This window comes from Rhincodon typus, chromosome 5 (genome assembly GCF_021869965.1).
Source record: "Rhincodon typus isolate 14 chromosome 5, sRhiTyp1.1, whole genome shotgun sequence".
Taxonomy (NCBI): Eukaryota; Metazoa; Chordata; class Chondrichthyes; order Orectolobiformes; family Rhincodontidae; genus Rhincodon; species Rhincodon typus.
In genome coordinates, this window is record NC_063336.1 from 24,006,660 (window position 1) to 24,019,867 (window position 13,208).

A 13,208-nucleotide genomic window follows, 5' to 3' on the forward strand; every position below is an offset into this window, starting at 1 on the left:
ATCACATGACATAAGGTTATAGTCCAACAAGTTTATTTGAAAACATAAGCTTTCGGTGTGTAGCCCCTTCGTCAGGTGAAGTCAGAAAGAAGCACATAGAATACACAATTTATAACTTAAGTATTTCTTTCTCACTTCACCTGATGAAGGGGCTACACTCTGAAAGCTTGTGTTTTCAAATAAACCTGTTGGACCAGAGCCTGGCAATAAGTGATTTCTGACCTTGACCACCAGTATCTCGAAATCATAATTATAATTGTATGTTTGTAACATAAGGAAAACATAAGAATAGAACTCAAGGCATTTCAAAAGATTTTTATAAAACGAAAGTGGCACTGAACCACATAAGGAGATATCAGGTCAGATGACCTAAAGTTTGGTCAAAGTAGTAAGTCTCAATGCTCATCATAAAAGACGAAAGAGATGGAGAAAGATGGAGAGAAGAAGGAGGAAATTCCAAACCTTGGCATCAAGGACCAGTGATGGAACAACAAAAATCAGGGATGAGGAATAGTCTAGAATTAGAATCCAGATACCTAGGACGGTAGTGGGGCTGAAGGAGATTGCAAGGATAGGGAGGGGTGGAACCATGAAGGGATTTGAAAACAAGGATATAAACTTTATAATTCAGACTTTACTTAGTCAGAGTCAATGCAGTTCAGAGAGCATAGGGCCGATAGATGGATGGGATTTGGTACGAGTTAAGATACAGTCAGCAGAGTTTTAGATGATCTCAACTTTACAGCGGTAGAATGAAGGAGACGAGTCCAAAATAAGTTGACACAATCATAGAAACATAGAAATATAGAAGATAGGAGCAGGAGGTGGCCATTTGGCCCTTCGAGCCTGCTCTGCCATTCTTCATAATCATGGCTGATCATCCAACTCAATAGCCTAATCCTGCTTTCTCCCCATAACCTTTGATCCCATTTGCCCCAAGTGGTAAATCTAGTTGCCTATTGAATACATTCAATGTTTTGGCATCAACTATTTCCTGTGGTAATGAATTCCACAGGCTCACCACTCTTTGGGTGAAGAAATGTCTCCTCATCTCCGTCCTAAATCATCTACCCCGAATCCCCATACTTTAATCCCTGGTTCTGAGCACATCCACTATCGGGAACATCCTCCCTGCATCTACCCTGTCCAGTCCTGTTAGAATTTTATAAGTCTCTATGAGATTCCCCCCTCATTCGGTCTGAACTCCAGCGAAAACAGTCCTAACCTAGTCAATCTCTCTTCATACGTCAGACCCACCATCCCCGGAATCAGCCTGGTAAACCTTCGCTGCACTCCCGGGAGCAAGAGCATTCTTCCACAGAAAAGGAAATCAAAACTGCACACAATATTCTAGGTGTGGTCTCACCACGGCCATTTTTTAACTGCAAAAACACATCCTTGCTCCTGTACTCGAAACCTCTCGCAATGAAGGCCAACGTACCATTTGCCTTCTTTACCGCCTGCTGCACCTGCACACTTACCTTCAGCAATGGGTGCACAAGAACACCCAGGTCCTACTGCACAATTCCCTCTCCCAATTTACAGCCAGTAATCTGCCTTCTAACTTTTGCTTCTGAAGTGAATAACCTCACATTTATCCAAATTATACTGCATTTGCTATGGATTTGCTCACTCACCCAACCTGTCGAGATCATGTTTAAGGATCTCTATATCTTCGTCACAGTTCACCCTCCCAGCCAACTTGGTATCATCTACAAACTTGAGGTAATCTAGAGGTAACTGAGATATGATGAAGTAGCTGAGCAGAGACAGGGTCAAAATCGGGCCATCTGCCATCTGCCTGTCCATTTCACTATATTGTCTATGTCCTCCTTAGGTCTAGTGAGAAGAACTCATTCTTTACTGTGTTGCCAAGTTTTCTGTCATCTGTAGCCTTCTAAACTGTACTTGCTGTGGCCAGATCATTTATGTATCATAAAGAAACCAACAATCCTAAGTGGGAGCCCCATAACACAGCTTCACTCCAATTGAAAAGCATCCATTCATACCACCTTTTGGTAGCCAATCACGTATCTAGGTTACCATTGTCTCTTTGATATTGTTTTGAAAACCCACACATACAAAATCTGCCACCCTACTTTCATCAAATCCCCTTTTTTAAATTTAATCAGAAGATGCAATCAGATCTTTCAGAACCAATTTTCCTTTAACTAATCACTGCTGGGGAATGAGTAAAGCTTCCCCAGCTACTCAATCATGCAGTGGGGACCTGATCAATTTTTCTCGTTAAATAACATTGCAATAACATACAGATCGATCACTCAGTCCTTTTACTCTTTTTGGGATCTTGTCCTGTGCCAATTAAGTTTGGCTACATTAACACCAATATAGTTCCACACATTTGAAGTGTTATGAAGGCACAATAAAATTATATTCTTTCTAGTTACATTTTCAAAAAATAGTGACACATTGCATGCCTGCAGTTATGTAGCAACCAGTCAACATCAGACACTTGAGAAAGATGTTTCCCACATTAACACTACCTGCCCAGCCTAAAGCAATTAGACTCATGGAACCTGATGGTCTAGTTGCAAAATTAATCAACAAACTAACAAAATATCACAAAATTTGCTGGGATGAAGAAGGTGCTTGTAGCATTTTCCTCAGTTGACCACTCCTGACACCTTGTGGTATTTGCCACTTCTACCAACGTGTGGTACTGGCTAAGGGTTGTTTAAGGTAGCTCACTCCACCAACCCTCATTTATCTTGGGCCTACCTGGTGGTTAGAAATAGATGATACTCCATCACAGACTATCTATAGATTGAGGCACTGTTTTTAAGAAACACGATAGCAATAAATATAACTACATTTGGTCAGACATATTTATTAGGACATTATGAACCTGGCACAGATATACCTGCCATCTCTGAAAGTAAAGAACATCAAACTTAGGAACATAGGAACAGGGGTAGGCCATTCAACTCCTCGAGCCTGTTCCACCATTCAATGCAATCATGGCCTAACTCCATATACCTGCCATTGGCACATGTTCCTCAATACCTTTGCTTAACAAAAATGATCTTTCTCACATTTAAGATGAACAACTAGTCCAGCATCCACTGCCATTTGTGGAAGAGAGTTTCAAACATCCACAACCGTTTCTGTGTGGAAGTGTTTCCTGACATCTCTCCTGAATGGCCTAGCCCTACTTCTCAAACTATGTCCCCTAGTTCTAGAGTTGTCAATCAGTGGAAACAGTTTTTTTTAATCTATCCTGTCTTTTCCTGTTGATGTCCTGGTATCATCCTTGTAAACCTACCTTTACTCCTGCCAAAGCCAATATATCCTTCTTAAGGTATAGTGCTTAGATCTGCTCAGAATACTCCAAGTGAAGTCTAAACCAGGGTTTTGCATAACTTCTACACCCTTGTACTCTAGTCCTCTAGATATAAATACCAACATTTCATTATCTTTCTTGATTATTTTCTGGGCGATGGCAAGAACTGCAGATGCTGGAGACAGATTCAATACAGTGTGGAGCTGGAGCAATACAGCAGGTCAGGCAGCACCAGAGGATCAGGAAAGTCAATGTTTCGGGTCTGTATGGCTGTTTCGGTTTACAGTCTTGATGAAGGGTGTAAAACCGAAATGTCAACTTTCCTGCTCCTCTAATGCTCCTTGATTATTTTCTGCACCTGTTCTTGACATTTTATAGATTTATGCACCTAAACCTCTGAGTGTCTTTGGACAACAAATTGTATCTAACTTCAAAGCATCTAGAAAGTACCTTGATCTATCCAAAATGGATAACCTCACACTTGCTTACACTGAACTCCACATGCAACAGGTTTAGCTATTCACCTAGTCTATCAATATTTCTTTATAATTTTATGCTATCATCTACACTGTCTACAATGCCAACTAACTTTGTGTCATCAGAAAATTTGGATATTTGACTTTCCATGCCATTGTCCCAGTCATTGATAAGTAGTGTGAATAATTGAGGACGTAACACAGATCATTGTGGAACACCAATAGTCACATTCTGCCAATTTGAGTACCTACCCATTATCCCTATTTTCTGCCACCTCTAACTCAACAAATTTCCTAGCCATATCAGTAATTTGCCCTCAGTTCTGTTAATCGTAGTTAACAGTCTTATATGAGCAACTTTATCAAATGCCTTCTGCAAATCCATATAAACAACATCCCCTGTTCACCCTATCTTAGTCACCTATTCAAAAAATTCAATGAGGTTTGTCAGACATGACTAACCTCTAATTAATTCATCCTGGCTCTCCCTGATTAAGCAAACTTTTTCATGGTGTTCAGTTACCCCTTCCCTGATTATAAACTCCAACAATTCCCCACCACAGCCTAATTTCCTTTTCTACAGTAAATACTGAGGCAAAATAATTATTCAACGTGTAAAATCATGGAATCATAGAATTTCACAGTACAGAATGAGGCCATTTGGCTCACTGTCTGTGTACTGGTTCCTGAAACAGCTACCCTCATACTCCCATTCTCCAGCCCTATCTCCGTAGCCCAATAAATTCAACACTTTTAAATATATATCCAGCTGTCTTTGGAATCTCCTATGGAATCTGCCTCCACCACTCTCCCAAGCAGCATATTCTAAATCCTAACAATCATGAGTAAAAAAGTTTCTCCTCATCTCATTTGCTGATAATCGTGCCTGCCATTGCCACTGCCACTACCACTGCCCCACAGTCATTGACAGTATCCTTACTGTTTGGTCTTTAATGGGCCAACATTGCTCCTGATCACCTGCTTTCCATTTATTTAATTGCAATATTTCTTTGTCTCGATTTTGAAGTCCCTGAAAAGATTCCTTTCATAATCCCTTTCAGTAGCTCTTTGAGGATCTTTGCTGATCTTTGTATCTTTCCCATTCAGCAGGATCTTTGCTACTCATTACATTTTTGGAAACCCTTTCTTTTAGTTTTATGCTGTCCCTTATCTCTTTAGTTGTTCATGACTGTTTCTTCTGTGAAGTGGAGCTGTTCCCTCTCAGAGGTATAAACTGGTTTTGTATTGGGTTAAATGTTTCTTTAAACATCTCCCGCCAACCTCAAATTCACCTGGACCATCTCTGATACCTCTCTCTCCTTCCTGGACCCCTTTGTCTCCATTTCCGGTAACCGCCTCGAAACTGACATCTACTTCAAGCCCACCGACTCCCACAGCTACCTAGACTACACCTTCTCTCACCCACCTTCCTGCAAGAATGCAATCCCCTACCCCCAATTCCTCTGCCTCCGCCACGTCTGCTCCCAAGATGGGGCATTCCACTCCCAAACATCCCAGATGTCCTCTTATTTCAAGGACTGCAACTTACCCACTTCGGTGGTCGAAAATGCTGTCAACCGCATCTCTTGCATTTCCCGCACCTCTGCCCTCACATCCCCTCCCCGCAACAAAAACAAAGACAGAATCCCCCTTGTCCTCAAATATCACCCCACAAACCTCCATAATTCAACGTATCATTCTCCGCCACTTCCGCCACCTGCAATCTGACGCCACAACCAAAGATATATTTCCCTCCCCACCCCTATCTGCCTTTTGTAGGGACTGCTCTCTCTGCGATTCCCTCTTCCTCTCCACATTTCCACTAGCCCCACCACCCCAGCACCTTTCTCCGCAGCACAGGAAGTGCTACACCTGCCCCTACGCCTCCCCCCTCACCTCCATCCAAGGCCCCAAACAAACCTCTCACATCAGACAGAGGTTCACCTGCACATCCATCAATGTGGTCTATTGCATCACTGCTCCCGATGTGGCCTCCTCTACATTGGTGAGACCAAGAGGTGGCTTTCTGGAATGCCTGCACTCTGTTCGCAACAAACGATAACACCTTCCGGTTGTGAACCATTTCAACTCCTCGTCCCACTCCCTGGGTGATATGTCCATCCTGGGCCTCCTCCAGTGCCACAATGACAACACATGCAAACTGGAGGAGCAACACCTCATATTCCACCTTATCAGCCTACAGCCCAATGGTCTAAATGTGAACTTTATCAGTTTCAAAATCTCTCCACTCCCGGCCTAATCCCATGACCAACCCTCCCTCTTATCCACACCTCCTTGACCTGACACAACCTGTCCATCTTTTCTCCCGCCTATCCGTTCTTTCCACCTCATTGACCAATCCTCACCACTCCCTACCTGCACTCACCTATCACCATCCCACCTACCTTCCCCAGCCTCAACCCTCCTCTTTCTATTTATTTCGGAGCTCTCTTCACCCTCCCGCATTTCTGAAGAAGGGTCCCAACCCAAAACGTCAACTTTCCTGCTCCTCTGCTGCTGCCTGGCCTGCTGTGTTTCTCCAGCTCCACACTGTATGGTCTCTGACTCCAGCTTTGGCAGTTCTTATCACCACTGTTCTTTGGCTGTATTACCTATTCATGGATTTTCCCAGTTTACTGTGGACATTTACTATTTGCTCTCTCTCATCTCATTAAAGTTGACCTGACCTAAGACTCTAGTAGTGGATTCATGCTTTTTGCTTTCCAATGCTACATTAAATTCAGTCATTTTGTGCTCACTAATTGTTAAATGTTCACGCAGAATTAGATTCTTAAATCCATCTCATTACTAAATCCAATATTGCTTGTTCCCTTGTTACATTCAGGATATACTGCTATAGGAAACTATTTTGGACACACTCCAAAAATTCCCTACCTTCCTGACAGGTGCTTGTCTACCCCTCCCAATCTATGTTAAAGTTAAAATCGCCCATTAATACTACTCTGGCTTTGCTACAAACTTGCCTAATTTCTACATTTATATAATCTAGCACTTCAGAGCTACCATTAAGGGGTCTTTACACCTGCTATTGTTTTAGATCTTTTGCTGTTCCTCAGTCCTACTCATGTGGTCTCTACTGAAAGCTTTCTCCTCATTTTATCCTCCCTCATGATTGAAGTAATTTTGTTTCTAATCAGTAAGACTACTCCACCTCCTTTGCAAGTGTTTTTTTCAAAAGGTTGGAACAATAGAAGCAGCCTGAATAGGTGTGGCCAAGCTCCCTTGAGAACCAGGATTTTTAGTTTTTTAGGTTTTCAATAGCCGAAGTTGATGGGGTTGTGAAAAGCTGCCACATATCTCTTTGTTCCAGCTGAAAGCTGGGGTTCTCTCTCTCAGAATTGTCTTTTGATCTTCTTTCCTTCTGAATTGGAGAACTGCATGTGAGACAATGTGTTTTCTGAATTTGCCTTTTACCAACAGTGTGTTTATGGAACATTACTATATTGGGACAGTTAATAAGTAATAGTTACTGTATCTATTATTTTGTTAAGCATTCAATAAAGTTACAGCTAAGCCAATTCTTTTCTTTATTCTTTCTTTTGTTGTATTTTAACTATAGCATATGAATGAATTGTGTTTTGCTTAGTATTGAGTAGTTTGACCAATCAAATACATCTGGAACGTAACACCTTACATTTGCCTTTAAAATATGAAAAATTTAGGCGGTCTCAACTGTCTTCTGAATATTTTGACAGGTTTAGTCTGGTCCATAGTGGTATCATAATCTCCAATGTTAATTTGTGCCTACAGATAAATTAATTTATTCTTTACAATCCATGCATTCATATATAGAACCCTTATTTAGGCCATACACTGTAATCTGACCCTCAGCACTGATGCTTTATGCACCTGTTTATTGTTTCTCTTTTTTGATTTGATCAATACACTTCGTATAATTTTGCCATTTCAAGCCATACCTTAAGTAGGATTTCCGACTATTTCTTTACTGAAGTTAGACTAGAACTCCTTGTCACCACCCACCAAACATGGGTGACATCAGTAGTATGGGCAGAGACTCTGTAACATGAAATTTAATCCCATCAGAAACATAGAAAACAGGAACAGGAGTAGGCCATTTTGCCCTTTAAGCCTGCTCCATTCATTATGATCATGGCTAATCATCCAACTTGATAGCCCATTCCTGCTTTTCTCCCAAACACTTTGATTGTATTAGCCCCAATGCTATCCAACTCCATCCTGAAATCATGAAATGGTTTGGCCTCAAGTGCTGTATGTGGTAGCAAATTCCACAGGCTTACCACTCTCTGTGTGAAGAAATTGCTCCTGATCTCGGTCCTAAATGGTTTGCTCTGTATCCTTAGACCATGACACCTGGTTTTAGACATTGCCAGGAACACCCTTCTTGCATCTACACTGACTGTTCCTGTTAGAATTTTTTAGGTATCTGTGAGATTCTCCTCATTCTTCAGAACTCCAGCAAATATAATCCTAACCCATTCAACCTCTCCTCTTATGTCAGTTTGCTTTCCCAGAAATTAATTTGGCCAACCTTTATTGCACTCCCTCTCATCCTTCCTCAGATAAGGAGGGCAAAACTGCATGCAATACTCAGGGTATTGTCTCACTGAGGCCCAGATAATTGCAACAAGACATCCCTGCTCCTGTACGCGAATACTCTCACTATAAAAGGCAATGTACTATATGTCTTGTCCACCAACTACTGCATCTGCATGCTTACCTTCGGCAACTGGTGCATGAGGACACCCAGATCTCGTTGTACAGTCCCCTCTCTCAATTTACAACCATTCATGTAATAATCTACCTTCCTGTTTTAGCTACCAAAGTGGGTAATCTCACATTTATCCACATTATAATGCATCTGCCATGCATTTGCTCATTAACACAGCTTGTCCAAGAGCCATTTTCTGAAACAGCAGCAGCCATCTGATTTTATTACATTTCAGTGTTCTTGTAGGCTTTTTATTTTTTGAGAGATCTCTCACTCTTTTTTATCTCGACCCAGCTGTACAGTGATCCTGGAGATAATGAATACAAGCAATTTTCTGATTTTATTGGAGGTAATGGTTCTATCCTGTTCCTTCAAAACAATTCTCAGTTTAGCAGAACAGCATGAACACAACTTTAAGACAGGCTTCATGAACAAATCAGTAGTTCAGGAAGTACACAATCAAATCATCACAAAAATACTGATTACAGTAAGTGATAAACCTTACTTGGTCCTCTGAACCAGAACTATCCAGAGGTAGAAAATAAACACATAGTGTTTGCAATACATAGCGTCTTTCTACGTTGAGCATTATTCCATGCAGCTCCTTTTTTAACCTAAGATTTGAACACACCAACAGTGCAAAGATCTTGCAGCTGATCTGGGCAATAGCAAAGGGTTGGGTTTCCATTTGCCTGAGAAGACCTTTTCAGTATCTTATCCATATTGGTACATTCCAGGGGATCTAGGTTCTGGATTGGATCACCACACTGGGGTCTGGGTTGGATATCCAGCTAGTCCTTCTGGAGAGCATTTCCAAGGGTGGGAGTAGGCCTCCCTACTGTGGACACATCCACAGGATTCACAACGTACAAGTTCATCCAGGATTCTGCATCACTATCCAACTCTACTTCACTCAAGCCTTCGTGCATTGACGCTTCAGGTTCCACAACGCCACTAACTAAGCTGCTTCCATCCAGCCTCAAGCAACTCCTGTTCCTCTGTAAACCATTGTCTGAGGCCATTCTCCAGCTATTGCTTCAAAACATTCGTGTAGCCACCTGTCTCCAGCCACCTAATGACTCTGTATGGTTCAGGATCAACAAATCTTGCATCTTATTTCAAACTCTAATATTCTGATTTTGGAGGAATATGATAGGGTTAGGGTTAGGGTCAGGTTTAGGGTTAGTTGCATTGATTAGAAGGTCAATCTAATCAGCTTTGTGATTAGTCACTGTTTTTCTTCTCAATGCTTCGCTGTCAGTTGTCTTGGACAATATCTCAAAGACCTGGCTCAGTCTTGTGTGAAGCTTGGCTATCCACTCATTATCTCCATCAGAAGATGCAGTGAGCCCAAGGAGGCTGAGTTTCACCAGCAATTTATATTTTTGAATCACATACTAACACTTTGGCTATAGTTGATGCCTTTTAGTCACGGGTGGGAAAAGCTTGCAAGAATTGGTGAAGACATCCATGAGTAAGAGCAAATGCTTATTCCTGTTACCATTGGAGTCAAAGAAGGTAAAATCTATTGTCAGGACCTCTAGATGTTACTTTCAACTTTTCTCCTATATAGAGTCAGAGATGTACAGCGTGGAAACAGACTCTTCGATCCAACTCGTCCATGGTGACCAGATATCCTGATTAAACTTGTCACATTTGCCAGCATTTGGCCCATATCCCTATAAACCCTTCCTGTTCTATACTCAGCTGCGTTTTAAATGTTGTAATTGTACCAGCCTCCACCACTTCCTCTGGCAGCTCATTCCATACATGCACTACCCTCTGTGTGAAAAAGTTGCCGCTCAGGTTCCTTTTAAATCTTTCCCCTCTCACCTTAAACCTATGACCTCTAGTTTTGGACCCCGCTACCCTGGTGAAAAGACTTTGGCTATTCACCCTATCTAAACCCCTCATGACTTTATAAACTTCTGTAAGGTCAATTCTCAGTCTCCAACGCTCCATGAAAAATAGCCCCAGCCTATTCAGCCTTTCCCTATTGCTCAAACCCTCCAACCCTCGCGAGATCCTTGTAAATCTCTTCTGAACCCTCTCAAGGCTCTCAATAACCTTCCAAAGCAGAGAGACCATATTTGAATGCAGTACTCCAAAAGTGGCCTAACCACTATCCTGTATGGCCTCAATATGACCTCCCAATTCCTATACTCAATGCACTGAACAATAAAGGTTGGCATACCAAATGCCACCTCCACTTTCCTGTCTACCTGGGACTCCATTTTAAGGAACTATGAACCTGTTCTATGAAATAAACTGTTTGCATTTATAGGACACCTAGAATTTCTGAGTGCTACTGGTCACCCCAGGTTGCTTCTAAATCAACTAGATTTGAAGTGTTGTAAATAAATATCAGCAGCTAATTTTTACACTGCAAATTCTTTCAAATAATGAGAAACTGATCAGTTAATGCCTTTTTGGTGTTGGATATGGGGCATAAGTTACTCAGCAAAAGATCCAAAGATGCTTGGAGAAAAAGCTTTTATATGCAGAGAATGCCTGACAGTATGATGGAGACAGGTTCTATCATGGCTTTCAAAAGAGAATTGGATAAGCACCCGAAGATAAAACAAATATGGCAGAAAGGGCAGGACAGTGGGCTTAGAGGTGTTGCTCTTGCAGAGAGTCCACAGGCCTATGACGGGGTGAATTAGCCTCATACTTTTTTGCTCTAACCATTCCATCATTCTACAAATTTTGGTCAACATGTGTGAAGAACCTCCCCGATCTAAGCAAGGCAGACAGGGCCTTAGTTTAATGCCTCCTCCAAAGGTTTACAACTTGCTATTGCAGCAGGTGTGTGTTATCTGGTGAACTTTTGAAGTAGATCATTAATGTAAAATGAAATACTTTTGATGAGATTGACCATATCTACTACTTTGAGATATGGTTGTACCTTTTATTTATTCTGAATCTCATTATCACTCTTGTCTCTGTGTAACATTGATCAAATCAGGTGCAATCCCTGCTAAACTCCCTGTGCAAGATCTGAACTGTTGCTTCCTGCCTACTCTATACACCATGACTGCAACTCCTGAAACCTTTTATATAACAGGAAAAGGGTGCTACTAGCATACTCATTTTCTCCACCTTCTGCAACTGAGTTCCCGTTCTTCTTTGTTTCCACCCCATAGCCAGTGCCAATACAAGTTCATATCTTCTTGTGGTTCAAATTTGTAGGAGTTTCTCATACTATTTGATCAAGGACATTTGGAAATTTAGACACATTATATACTATTTCACAGAAAATGCAGCATATAAATGGCCATTCTACTCAACCACAATATAGTCCACTCTGTCATTTATGTACGTTTCCTCTACAACCATTTTAGGGTGTCACCTTTTAGGCAGAAGCTATTCCTTGTGAAATTACATTCATTGTCACTTAATGTAACTGATCAGATACAGCAGAAGAAGCCCATCGAATCTGCTGTACTATTCAAAGAGATTATGGCTAATCTGATCAACCTCAACTCCACTTTCCTCCCTTTAACCCATAACCTGTGATATACCCTTACTGATTAAAAATCTGTCTGTCTGAGCCTTGAATATATTTCATGGCTCAGCCTTAACAGGTCTCTACAGTAAAGAATGCCACAGATTCACCATTCTTTGATAGAAGGAATTCCTTATATTTCTGTCTTAAAATTGGATTGAGTTTTTTAAGGAAGTAACCAAAAGATTGATGAGCGCAGAGCGGTAGACATTGTTTACTCTCATTTCAGTAAAGCCCTTGTCAAGGCTTTGCACGGTGGATTAATTAGTAAAGTTGGATCACATATGATCCAGGGTGAGCTTACCAACTGGATACAAAATAGGTTTGACCATCAGAAGCAGACGATGGTGGTGGAGGGCTGTTTTTCAGACTGGAGACCTATGACCAGCAGTGTTCCAGAGGGATCAATACTGAGTCCACTTTTGTTTGTCATTTATATAAACAATTTGGATGAGAATACAGGAGCATGTTAAGTAAATTTGTAGGTGACATCAAAATCGGTGGTATAGTGGACAATGAAGAAGGTTATCTAAGATTACAAAGAGATCTTGATCAATTGTGTCAATGGGCTAAGGAGTCGCAGATGGAATTTAATTTGGATAATGTGAGGTATGCATTTTGGTAAAACAAACAAGAGCAGGGCTTATACAATTAATGGTAGTACCCTCAGCAGAGTCATAGAACAGAGAGACCGAGGGGTTCAGTTTCATAATTCTTTGAAATTTGTGTCACAGATAGACAGCGTGGTTAAGAAGACATTGAGCACGCTTGCCTTCATTGCTCAGATCTTTGAGTATAGGAGTTGGGGTCAGCATGTTGAAGATGTACAGTACGTTGGTGAGGCCTCCTCTGAAGTACAGTGTGCAGTTCTGGTCGCCCTGCTGTAGGAAGCATATTATTAAATTGGAGAGGGCTCAGAAAAGATTTACCAGGATGTTGCTGGGAATGGAGGTCTTGAGCTATAAAAGTAGGCTCAAATGGCTGGGAATACTTTCACTGGAGCATAGGAGGTTGAGGGTTGAATTTATTGAGGTTTATGAAATCATGAGGGGCATAGATAAGGTGAATAGCAAAGGTCTTTTTCCCTAAGATGGGGGAATTCAAAACAAGGGGCATATTTTTAAGGTGAGAGGAAAAGTTTTAAAAGGTCATGAGGGGCAACTTTTTTGTATAGAGTGGTTCTACATGGAATGAACTGCTAGAGCAAGAGGT